The sequence below is a fragment of the Leopardus geoffroyi genome, chromosome C2 (assembly GCF_018350155.1).
Source record: "Leopardus geoffroyi isolate Oge1 chromosome C2, O.geoffroyi_Oge1_pat1.0, whole genome shotgun sequence".
NCBI lineage: Eukaryota > Metazoa > Chordata > Mammalia > Carnivora > Felidae > Leopardus > Leopardus geoffroyi.
Genome location: NC_059333.1, coordinates 43988805 through 43999174, shown reverse-complemented (window position 1 = coordinate 43999174; position 10370 = coordinate 43988805).

Sequence of the window (10370 nt, the reverse complement as noted above, 5' to 3'; positions counted from 1 at the left end):
AAAGTAAGTTCTGTTTGTTCTCCTTGTTATGATTTCTTATTTTTCTGATATTAATTACCACTTTTTAAACCTTTCATTTTGAGATAATTTCATACTCAGGGAAAATTTGCAAGAAAAATTAAAAAAATTCTTATAACAACTTCATGAAAATTTTACAAATGCTAACATTTCAACACATTTGCTTTATCATTTTCTCTCTACATATACATGGGTATTATTTCTTGAGTAGCTATTTTATTATTACTTGAGTAGCTACTTCAGAGTAGGGTAATACCTCTATTTCCCTAAGTCGGTTTGCATTACAAACAATTTTTCATATAACCATGCTACAATGATCAAAATCAGGAAATTAACACTGATAAAATAAGTATTATCTAATCATTGAGACAGTATTCAGATTTAAACTTGCTCAGATAGTGTTCTTTCTTGCAAAAGTGTTTTCTTTCCAATCTAAGGATCCAATCCAGTATAGCACATTGCATTTAGTTGTCATACTTTGAGTTTTCTCAGATTTTCTTAGCCTTTCAGAAGGTTGACATGTTTGAAAATTATAGGCCAGTTATTTTGTAGAATTACAGGCCAGTTATTTTGTAAAATGACCCTCGATTTGGCTTTGTCTGATGTATACTCATGATTAGATTCAGGTTACACAGTTTGGGCAGAAGTATCACAAAACTAATGCTCTGATGTTCTCAGCGCACCATAGCAGGAAGTGATAATGTGGCATTTTTATATAGCCTACCTTAAAGATGGTTTTACTTTTGCTGTCATTGTTGTAACAATATCATTCTTCTCAGTATATAGAATGCTATCTAGATGTTATGTTTATTACTTATTGAGAGTTGAAGATTTTTATACTCTTTGATCAAGTGGACACTATATTTACTGCTTTTCCTCTTGACATTTTTATCCTTTTTTATTTTTCCAGATACATATTTGAAATTGATGTTTACTAGCTGTTATTCTCTCTCTCTCTCTCTCTCTCTCTCTCTCTCTCTTTCTCTCACGGCCCTTTCTGGTTTATCATTGAACTTGACCTGATCAAGTGCTTCTGTTGTCTTCCATCACCTCTGTATAGGACCACGGTGGAAATCTGAAAAAAAGGAAAACTCCACACAACTACCACCTAAATTTCACTTTTTTAACCCTTCTTCACATATCTTATAGATATGACTTTCCTTCATAGAAATCAATAACTGACACAAGACTTAAATCCCTTATTCAGTAGACCAATTGTTGAAAAATAAATTAGGATTCATAAAACTTATGAACATCAGGAATAATCGCAGGTATCCTGAAGTCTCAACAATGTGTTTTCCAATGAATTTTGTCTTAAGGAATGTGTATGTCTCTGCATCTGAAATGTAAAATAATGTATCCCATTGAATAATTTATAGATTGATAGTAGGACATTGTACTAATTCTACCGATCATTGATTGGATCAGAGTGAATTGCTTTGTCATTTCTCTTTTATCCACAACAAATCATGCAACAGCCCTGCTACACTGTAGCTCGTGCTCAAGATTTCCTCTAACAACATTCTTTTAATTAGTTCCTGCCTATGATGTAGCTGCAGGCCACGTACATAGTGCTGGAGATGATGACAAATTTGTGACTTGTTGGACTTTTGACCTAAGTTATTGATCCATGACTATCTCCGTATTTAGGATAGTTACCATTGCTCTTCCATTTTATTTCATCTTTTAAATTCCCCAAGGCAAATGAATGGTAATGAATATTTATCATTTTATTTGATTTCCATAAAAGAGTCATTTTAATAAATATCCAATATAAAAGACCCAATTTCAGGGGCGACTGGGTGGCTCAATCAGCTGGGCGTCCAGCTTTAGCTCAGGTCAGGATCTCGTGGTCTGTGAGTTCGAGCTCCGTGTGAGGCTCTGTGCTGACAGCTGAGAGCCTGGAGCCTGCTTCGGATTCTGTGTCTCCCTCTCTCTCTCTGCCCCTCCCCTGCTCATGCTCTGTCTCTCTCTCTCAAAAATAAATAAACATTTAAAAAAATTTTAAAAAACACTATTTCAGCTTGAGCATATATATCTCTTGTGTATCATGACATGTATTTATTTTCTAGGGAGAAATTTGTAACTCACCAATAAGGTGTCAGGAATAAATGCAGTACTGCTATTATGATGCATAATCTCTAAAAGTCGCCTTACTCTTCCACACTGTAAACTTAACTCTGCTTGATTCTATACTTCCATAGTTGGGATATCTACCCTTTTCCTTTGCTTTTTTTCTGTCTTAACTGTAATTGATCTACCATATAAAAGGTACACTTTTGCTAATTGTGTTATGGGCTTGAGTATTGCTCCTCACAAAAATGATCTTACAGTTTAGTGACTCAGTCACTTTTATACAGTTGTTGATACTGAATGTGTCCCTTCACGTCCCCTCAACCAGCTGGTGTATCTTTCTCCCAGCTATTGTGAGGCTTGTGCTCAGCAGACAACTCATACCTGCCCTCTTTTCCAGAAAATTGCGCTCAGCCAAACAGCACATCCCTTAGCAGGGATTCTTCTCCCCACTCTCCCTTGTTTTGAGGGCCGACTTTGGCCAGTGACTAACTGGTTATAAGAGTTAAAAGTAACTTGTTGCAAGGAAGCATTGACTTTTTGGCAAAGTTTATGTTCCACAGCTTCCACATGGAATCAGACTGGAACTAATCGCCAGCTGAGATGACGTTCTTGTTTAAAATTTGTCTTGTGACTTTTGTCGCGTTACATTTTCCCTTCTCCTGAGAGCCTTTCCCTAATAAGCCACTTGAAAAAAATCTCCATCTTAGATTCTGTTTCTAGAAAACTTGACCTAAGACAGTGCATACCAGTAGTCATTCTAGAAAACAGCTCCTGAAAATGAGATTCTGGATGGCAATGAGGATCTCAACATTGGTGGCAAGTAGACTGTTGACAGTACTTGGAATGCTATAGCAGTGTAACTGCTAAGGCCTTGTTTATGATGGATTGGAATAGGATGTACTAAAAAAAAAAAAAAAAGAGGATGGGGTACCTGGGTGGCTCAGTCGGTTGAGTGTCCGACTTTGGCTCAGGTCATGAACTCGTGCTTGATGAGTCGTGCTCTGTGTTGACAGCCCAGAGCCTGGAGCCTGCTTCAGTTTCTGTGTCTCTTTCTCGCTGCCCCTCCCCCTGCTCATGCTCTGTCTCTCTCTGTCTCAAAAATAAAATAAATATTAAAAATAAATAAATAAATAAATACATAAATAAATAAAGGATGAACTAGTAGTGAAACATGGTAGGTGTCTGAGAGATATGGAAGACATAACAATTATAAGAATAGTAGAATTAGATGGCTGTTGCTAAGTGTCAATGATAATTAATTTGAGAAAGAGATGGTCTCAGCTATATTAATCAATGACTTAAAACAAATTGTGGAAGTCAGAATGTCTCTGGGCAGTTTTTTTTTATTTTTTATTTATTTATTTATTTTTTATTTTTTTTCAACGTTTATTTATTTTTTTGGGGACAGAGAGAGACAGAGCATGAAGGGGGAGGGACAGAGAGAGAGGGAGACACAGAATCGGAAACAGGCTCCAGGCTCTGAGCCATCAGCCCAGAGCCCGACGCGGGGCTCGAACTCACAGACCGCGAGATCGTGACCTGGCTAAAGTCGGACGCTTAACCGACTGCGCCACCCAGGCGCCCCTCTGGGCAGTTTTTAAAGAAACCCTTATCTCCTGCAGCTAGAGGATGACTAAGGCTGGATATCAGGCTCAGAGCATAATTGTATAAGTGGCAGAAATTCAAAGACTGAGTTCTCAGAGTAGAAGCATCCCCAATGCCAGAGTCAACACCGTAAAAAGAAAGGAGAGGGTAGATGAAACCTAAGAGTAGATGTGCCAGGATCCTTGAATGCCTAGGTGCCCCTTGTTAAAAGATCATGGTAACCCTTTGCTTAAAGATTATGAAGAGGTCTTAACTGATGTAATTTATTGGCAGACCAATTATTTCTCTCCTTAGGATATGCCTACCTCCTCTCCTTGCCAGTGGACCAGTAATTGTGATCAAGTCTCATGACTTAACAGGAGTAATATTTTAAAGGTGCTAAATGAAGGGGGTGTGTGTATGTGTGCTTCAAACCGGATCATGGTTTCTGTCAATATCTGAGCAGTCTCCTGTGACGTGGGGTTTGATGCCCTAGAAAGGATTTTTAGAGCCATTCTGATACACTGTTGGAATGGTCCCTGGAAATAGGAAAATAGCATTGGCCCACATTAAACAAATGAAGCTTGCAGAAGAATGGAGGCAGAACTGAGGAAGGGAACAAAGTCTTGAAACAGTAGGATACTAAAATGTAAGACATAAGAAACCACCTGCTGTGTTTGTTCCCAGATAAGACTGGTATGAAACTTTATTTACAATGACTACCATGATAGCCTAGTGGAGCAGAGTGAGGATATCATATGGAAGTTCAGAGGTGGAAGTTCTCTATAGAATGATGTTAAAAGTAGGAGTTAGCTATTGTAGAACTGGGCTCCCAATAATAACTGGGAATAATGTTAATTTCTGAATGGAAGTCAGGCAGCAGTACTTCAATTGTAAACACAAGGTAAACACCATTTCCTTTTTGGGTAACAAAGCCAAAAGGTTTTGTCCCATCTATAAGATCTGCACAACATCACCTTATTCCACTGGACCCACTCTATGGCAAAAGAAGCAAGATGGTGAGCATATGCCCTCAGAATCCATTGGTTCTCTTATATACTATGTTATGCAGATGCTGTTTTCTGGTATAATTCAGTTAATCGTGTTACTGGGGCTCCAGAATGAAGATGATACCCTGCAAAGGTGGTGAGTTGTGAGGGAATACATGTTGAAAGGGATGCACTACATGATTCAATATTTTGGCATTTGAGGTATAAGGGGGAAATAATAATTGTAAAGACTGTGAATTGGGTGTTCATAGATGAGTGCTTTTGTTACATTGAAGAGAGAAAATGGCCAGCTCAGATCAGTCAGTTCCTGATCCTTTTTCATTCTGTATACTGCTCAGATGTCAAATCTTTAGAGATTCCTTTCTTGACCTACAAAACAGCCATGGAGATTCATCTCTCAAATATCACTTCAAGAGACCTTGCCATAGGGAACAAAACTAATTGACATCCTGCAGCTTTAACACATTCTATACATTGTGTGTTTATATGAGGATATACTTGCCCTAGGCTACTTCTAACCAATTACTGAACATAGTGAGTGAATTGGGTAGAACTCAACTCTTGCTTGATGCAGGATTCCCTAAATGGGACACATCAAGCTACTTGACAGGAGACTGTAAGGAACACAAGGATAATTGTGTAAGAAACATGATTTTTTAATGTATTTGTGTTTTTAATTTCTCTATCAGAGAAAAACATATTTTATCTGAAATTTAATTTTTTCTTGTGAATATTATCCGATTCACAAAGTAGGCTGTATAGTGGTTTATTTGGACAAGCCAGTTAACCTCATGACATGTTCAACATGACATGGGAACAAGAATAGGGGATGAGTTGTACACTTTTCAATGTAAATTCTGAAGAGTATCAAAGACTTCTGTGCATAAATTGAAAATTACATGGGCAAAGGGTTTGAGAGGCTGAGGAAAAGAAGAATGTTCTTGGCTATTTTAGATTCAAACTCAGAAGGAAAAGGCATCCTAAGGATCACATTTGCCTAGTATAATTAGAATAGTGGAACTGACAGGAATTTGAAGTAGACTCTGTAGCATATTATAATAGTATTTGTATGCCTGCCAAAACAAAAGAGACAAGAAACATTGTTTTCTTTCATGAAAGGTCAAAGCCATAGTTTAGCCAAAAATATTTTTCAGAATGTACTCAATGTACCAGAATTAATAAATATTCTAGAATAAAAAAAAAAGAAAAGAAAATTTCAAAAATAGATTGAGTGACAGATCAAACCAGCTAACAAGAGAAATAATAGAACAATAGATACAAAGGACTTATCCATAAGGTACCTCAAAAAGCATAAAAAAATAATATAAAGGTTAAGAGACATGGCAAATTGAACAAAAAGGGTTATGGCATGTTTAATCAAAATTCTGGAAGGAAGGCAATAATGGAGTGATTGAATTCAGAAAAAAAAAATTCTATGTGATGAGGCAATGCCTCAAAATTTACAGAATTATTGAAGTCTACCAAATACTCTGATCCAAGAACCCCAAGGACACCTTCACTCATAAACAAAAATAAATTCATATTAGGAACACTATGGTAAAGTAAAGGGCAGTGTGGTAAGGAGACAGTGGGAAAGACAGAAGCTAAAGGAAACTACTATTGGAATAACAGCTAATGTAAGAATGCAAAATGGAAGCCAGGAGAAAGTGTGATATTATCTACAATGCGCTATGAAAAACTAGCTTTCTACTCAGAATTCTATATCTGGAGTCCTTAACCTTTAAGAATAAGTGGAAAATAAAGCTATTTCCACCCAAACAAAAATTGAGAAAGTTTATTGCCAGTAGATCTTACCGGAGAAAATTCTAAAGTATATACTTCAGTCAAAGAAAGTAATTCCAGGTAGAAGGGCTGAAGGCAAAAAAAAAAAAAAAAAAAAAAAAGAAAAAGAAAAAGAAAACCTACTGGAAATTAAGTGAGTCAGGAAGGATATCTGGTCAAAGAATATTTACATTTTTATGCATTGTCTTGATTTTGTTTTAAGAGATGCTAAAGCATTTGAGTGCTAATGGAAAGGATTGAATACTGGGAGGACAAACTGATGTAATATGAGCTAAGAGTGTTAAGTGATAATTCAGAAAACAGATTGTACATTTAGAAGTAGAAAGCATGTTTTCTGATTTGAAAAAAAGAAAAACAGGTTATAAATGAATGACTTCTCTTCTCCTTTCCTTCATTTTCTTCTTCTTTTTTCCCTTCCTTCTTATCTTTCTTTTCAACCTGTGAGGTAGGGCTAGGAGTTCAAAATAAGAGCTAGAAGAAGGCTGTGGTTTGAGGCAAGTGAAGAAAGTACAGAAGAGGAGGACAGCAAACATTCATGAGAAGAAAGAAAATTGAGAGCTACTAAATTCTTTTGGTTCTCTCTCTTGCCTTTTTTGTCCACTGCTGTCTTGGAAATTTCTTACAAATTCTTGTAACTGTTGTTCCTTAAATTACTAGCTATTCTATCTTGTTGCACTGGTCTTCTTTCCAAGCAGGTATCTCTGATGTGAGTTCTGTTGTGGCTTTTAGACTCTGTTTCACATTAATGCTATTTCCTTCCTTGAAAGCATTCAGTGGTGGAACGAAATTATCTACAATACAGCCAATCTCCTTTCCATAATGTGTCCCTTAAATACATAAGATGCTTTTTTTTTTCTTCCCCTTCTCTTTGCTCAGTTTTTTTCTCTTGCCTGGGATTTCCAGTTCTTCACATCTCCACTTCTCATTAATAACTACCTAGTCAAAGGCCTTATTCTTAAGTAAATACATCTCAATGTCCAGAATTTTCTTGTAGAAACCAGACGTTATGGTGGCCAAAAATAATCATTTGGGTGTCACTTAATATTGGGTACAAGATTTTTGCTTGGTCACTTAATTTGATCTTGGAAAGGTTTTGGATTTATTTAAGCCTAAGTTTGATCATTAGTAAAATGTTAACAAGAGTATTTGCTAGGAATATGATACAGATTGCAATATATAAATTATGTATCTGGCAGATGGTTCAAGAAATATTGGCTATTTTTATAAAAGTTACAAAATATATTTATTTCAGTTTGTATTCTTCAATATGAGCATATTTACATATGTGCCTCCTTCCCTATTTCTTCACTTCCCACTGGATTTCTTATTAAAAATATACCCCATTAATTCTGGGGGGAGGGAGGCAGTACAGCAATCAATATCTTTAAACTGTATTCCTGGACTCCTACCCACTCATCTCTGACTAGGTTAACTTTACAATGAATTAAATTTGGGAAGCTGGTCTGAATATTTTCAGTGATGAATGAATTGTTAAAACTGTTCACAGAAATATTTACCAAAAATGAGAATTGATGCCCTTTATCCCTTTACTTCTTCTACAAATATTGATTTAAACCCAATTAAAAAGAACTGGGGTATAATGTTATTTATATAAACATATAGACATTTTTAATAGATACAAGTAATTTTTTTTAGAACAAGAACATGAAGATATGGTAGTATATTTTCACCTTTGACTCTAATGATAATTTGTTAGGTTTTTTTTTAATAGGCAATGGCATCCTTAATTATCAAACACCTCCTTCAAATATAAAATATAAAAATTGCTTATACTTAAACTGTTCAAGTGGTTACTAAAATTTCTTACTATATGAGTTAAAAACCTGTAGAATTAATTTTCCACTACAACTACCATTGAAATATGTCCTATTGTAATATTCAATATATATGAAAACCAAACTGAGTTATCCTCTAGGAAAAAATACTTTGCCATAAATATGTGTACACACACATCCACACACACTCTACTACTGCTACTACTATATATTCAATAACAAAATACTGAAATCCTCACTTTCTTTAGAATGAAATGTTTGTATTCTCCCTCTCTGTTAAAATCTTACTGAAGGATTCACTTAAAAATAATAACTTACTCCCATTTCTGAAATTAGGTAATTTTTTTCTATATTTTTAGATAAAAATGTGTATATTTAAGGTGTGTACCATGTGATCTGGTGTATTTATGCATAGTGCAATGATAACTACAGGAAAGCTAATTTACATGTCATCTTCTCATGTAGTTACCATTTTTGTGTGTGTGATGAGTACACCTGAAATCTACTCTCTCAGCATATTTTCAGTGTTGGGTACTATAGTAATGTTTTAAATCCTATCTTATTTTCACTCAATGCTAAGATTTATTTTTTGTCTTTAAAAATAATCATTTTGAATGTGTGTCTTTTTGAGTAACTAAAAATGTCTTTACTCTTTGCAATACAATAATTTTTATAGGCAATGCTATTATCGACAACACTTGGCATGGCCTACAATACATAAAGATCTATTACATATAGCTCATTTTATCTTCATCTACTCCTTAGAACAGTTTTAAATCTCAAAAATATTTTAAATGGCATTTATATCCTGCAAGTGCAAGTAAGTTCCATGAGTAGCATAGAATTTTATCAATACAGTGAAATGTTAAAATCCAAACAGTGCTATCAGACTTTATATTAGACTATATGGCTCACACCCAACCAATCAAAATAGACGATTGTATAATAAGATAAATAGGATAAGTTAATATTTCTATGCTCTATAATGAAAACACTACACATTGTTAAATGAATGTGTAAGTAAAATCAATAATAAACACTATAAATTAAGTTCTGACAATTAGTAGTCTGTCCTTACTAAAGAAGTGGTGATAAATATTAATCATGTCACTAGGACCTTTACCTTGACCAATTAGGGTAATTATTTTGTTGAACAAGTCCTTATCCTAGTTGATTTAGTCTGCTTTCAAATATCTCTTATTTGCTCATATACCTATTCAAAAATCTTTAAGTACTTGTTTAAACCTCAATTTCTGGGAAAGTTTCTGCTTCTGTTCAATATTTTCTTTTTTTTTTCTGAATATTTTTTTTAATGTTAATTTATTTTTGAGAGGGAGACAGACCATGAGTGGGGTATGGGTACAGGGAAAGGGAGACACAGAATCTGAAGCAGGCTCCAGGCTCCATGCTGTCAGCACAGAGCCTGATGCAGGGCTCGAACTCAGGAAACCCGCGAGATCATGACCCCAGCCAAAGTCAGACACTTAGCCAACTGAGCCACCCAGGTGCCTCCCCTTTTAATATTTTCAATGACTTCTGTCTTTTGTTGATTTTTTCTGTAACTACCCTAAACTCTCCGTGTGGATTAATCTTTTTCTTTGTGTGATGTCACTACTATGAGATCAGAAGTTATCAGAAAGCTGTAGGACAGAATAGTCACTTAAAAATTCTTTAAGAAGGAAGAGTCAATATCTGCTTTGAGTGGAGTCAGAGAGTTCTCTCTCATTTACTTCATACAGTGGAACTTCTCATATAACAATAATTGCTAGCCTTTGTGTGGTAGTTGTGGTTTTGATATTTAATTACCTTATGTCAAACATCCTGTAATACTATATATGACTGTTTATTTTCTATGATATTCAGAACATACTAGGCAATGTTGTGTGCTTCTTTGCAACAGGGATTATCCAGTTAATAAAGATAATATTTTATTTATTTTTTATTTTTTAAATTTTTTTAATGTTTTTTTTTATTTATTTTTGAGACAGAGAGAGACAGAGCATGAACGGGGGAGGGTCAGAAAGAGAGGGATATGCAGAATCTGAAGCAGGCTCCAGGCTCTGAGCTGTCAGCACAGAGCCGG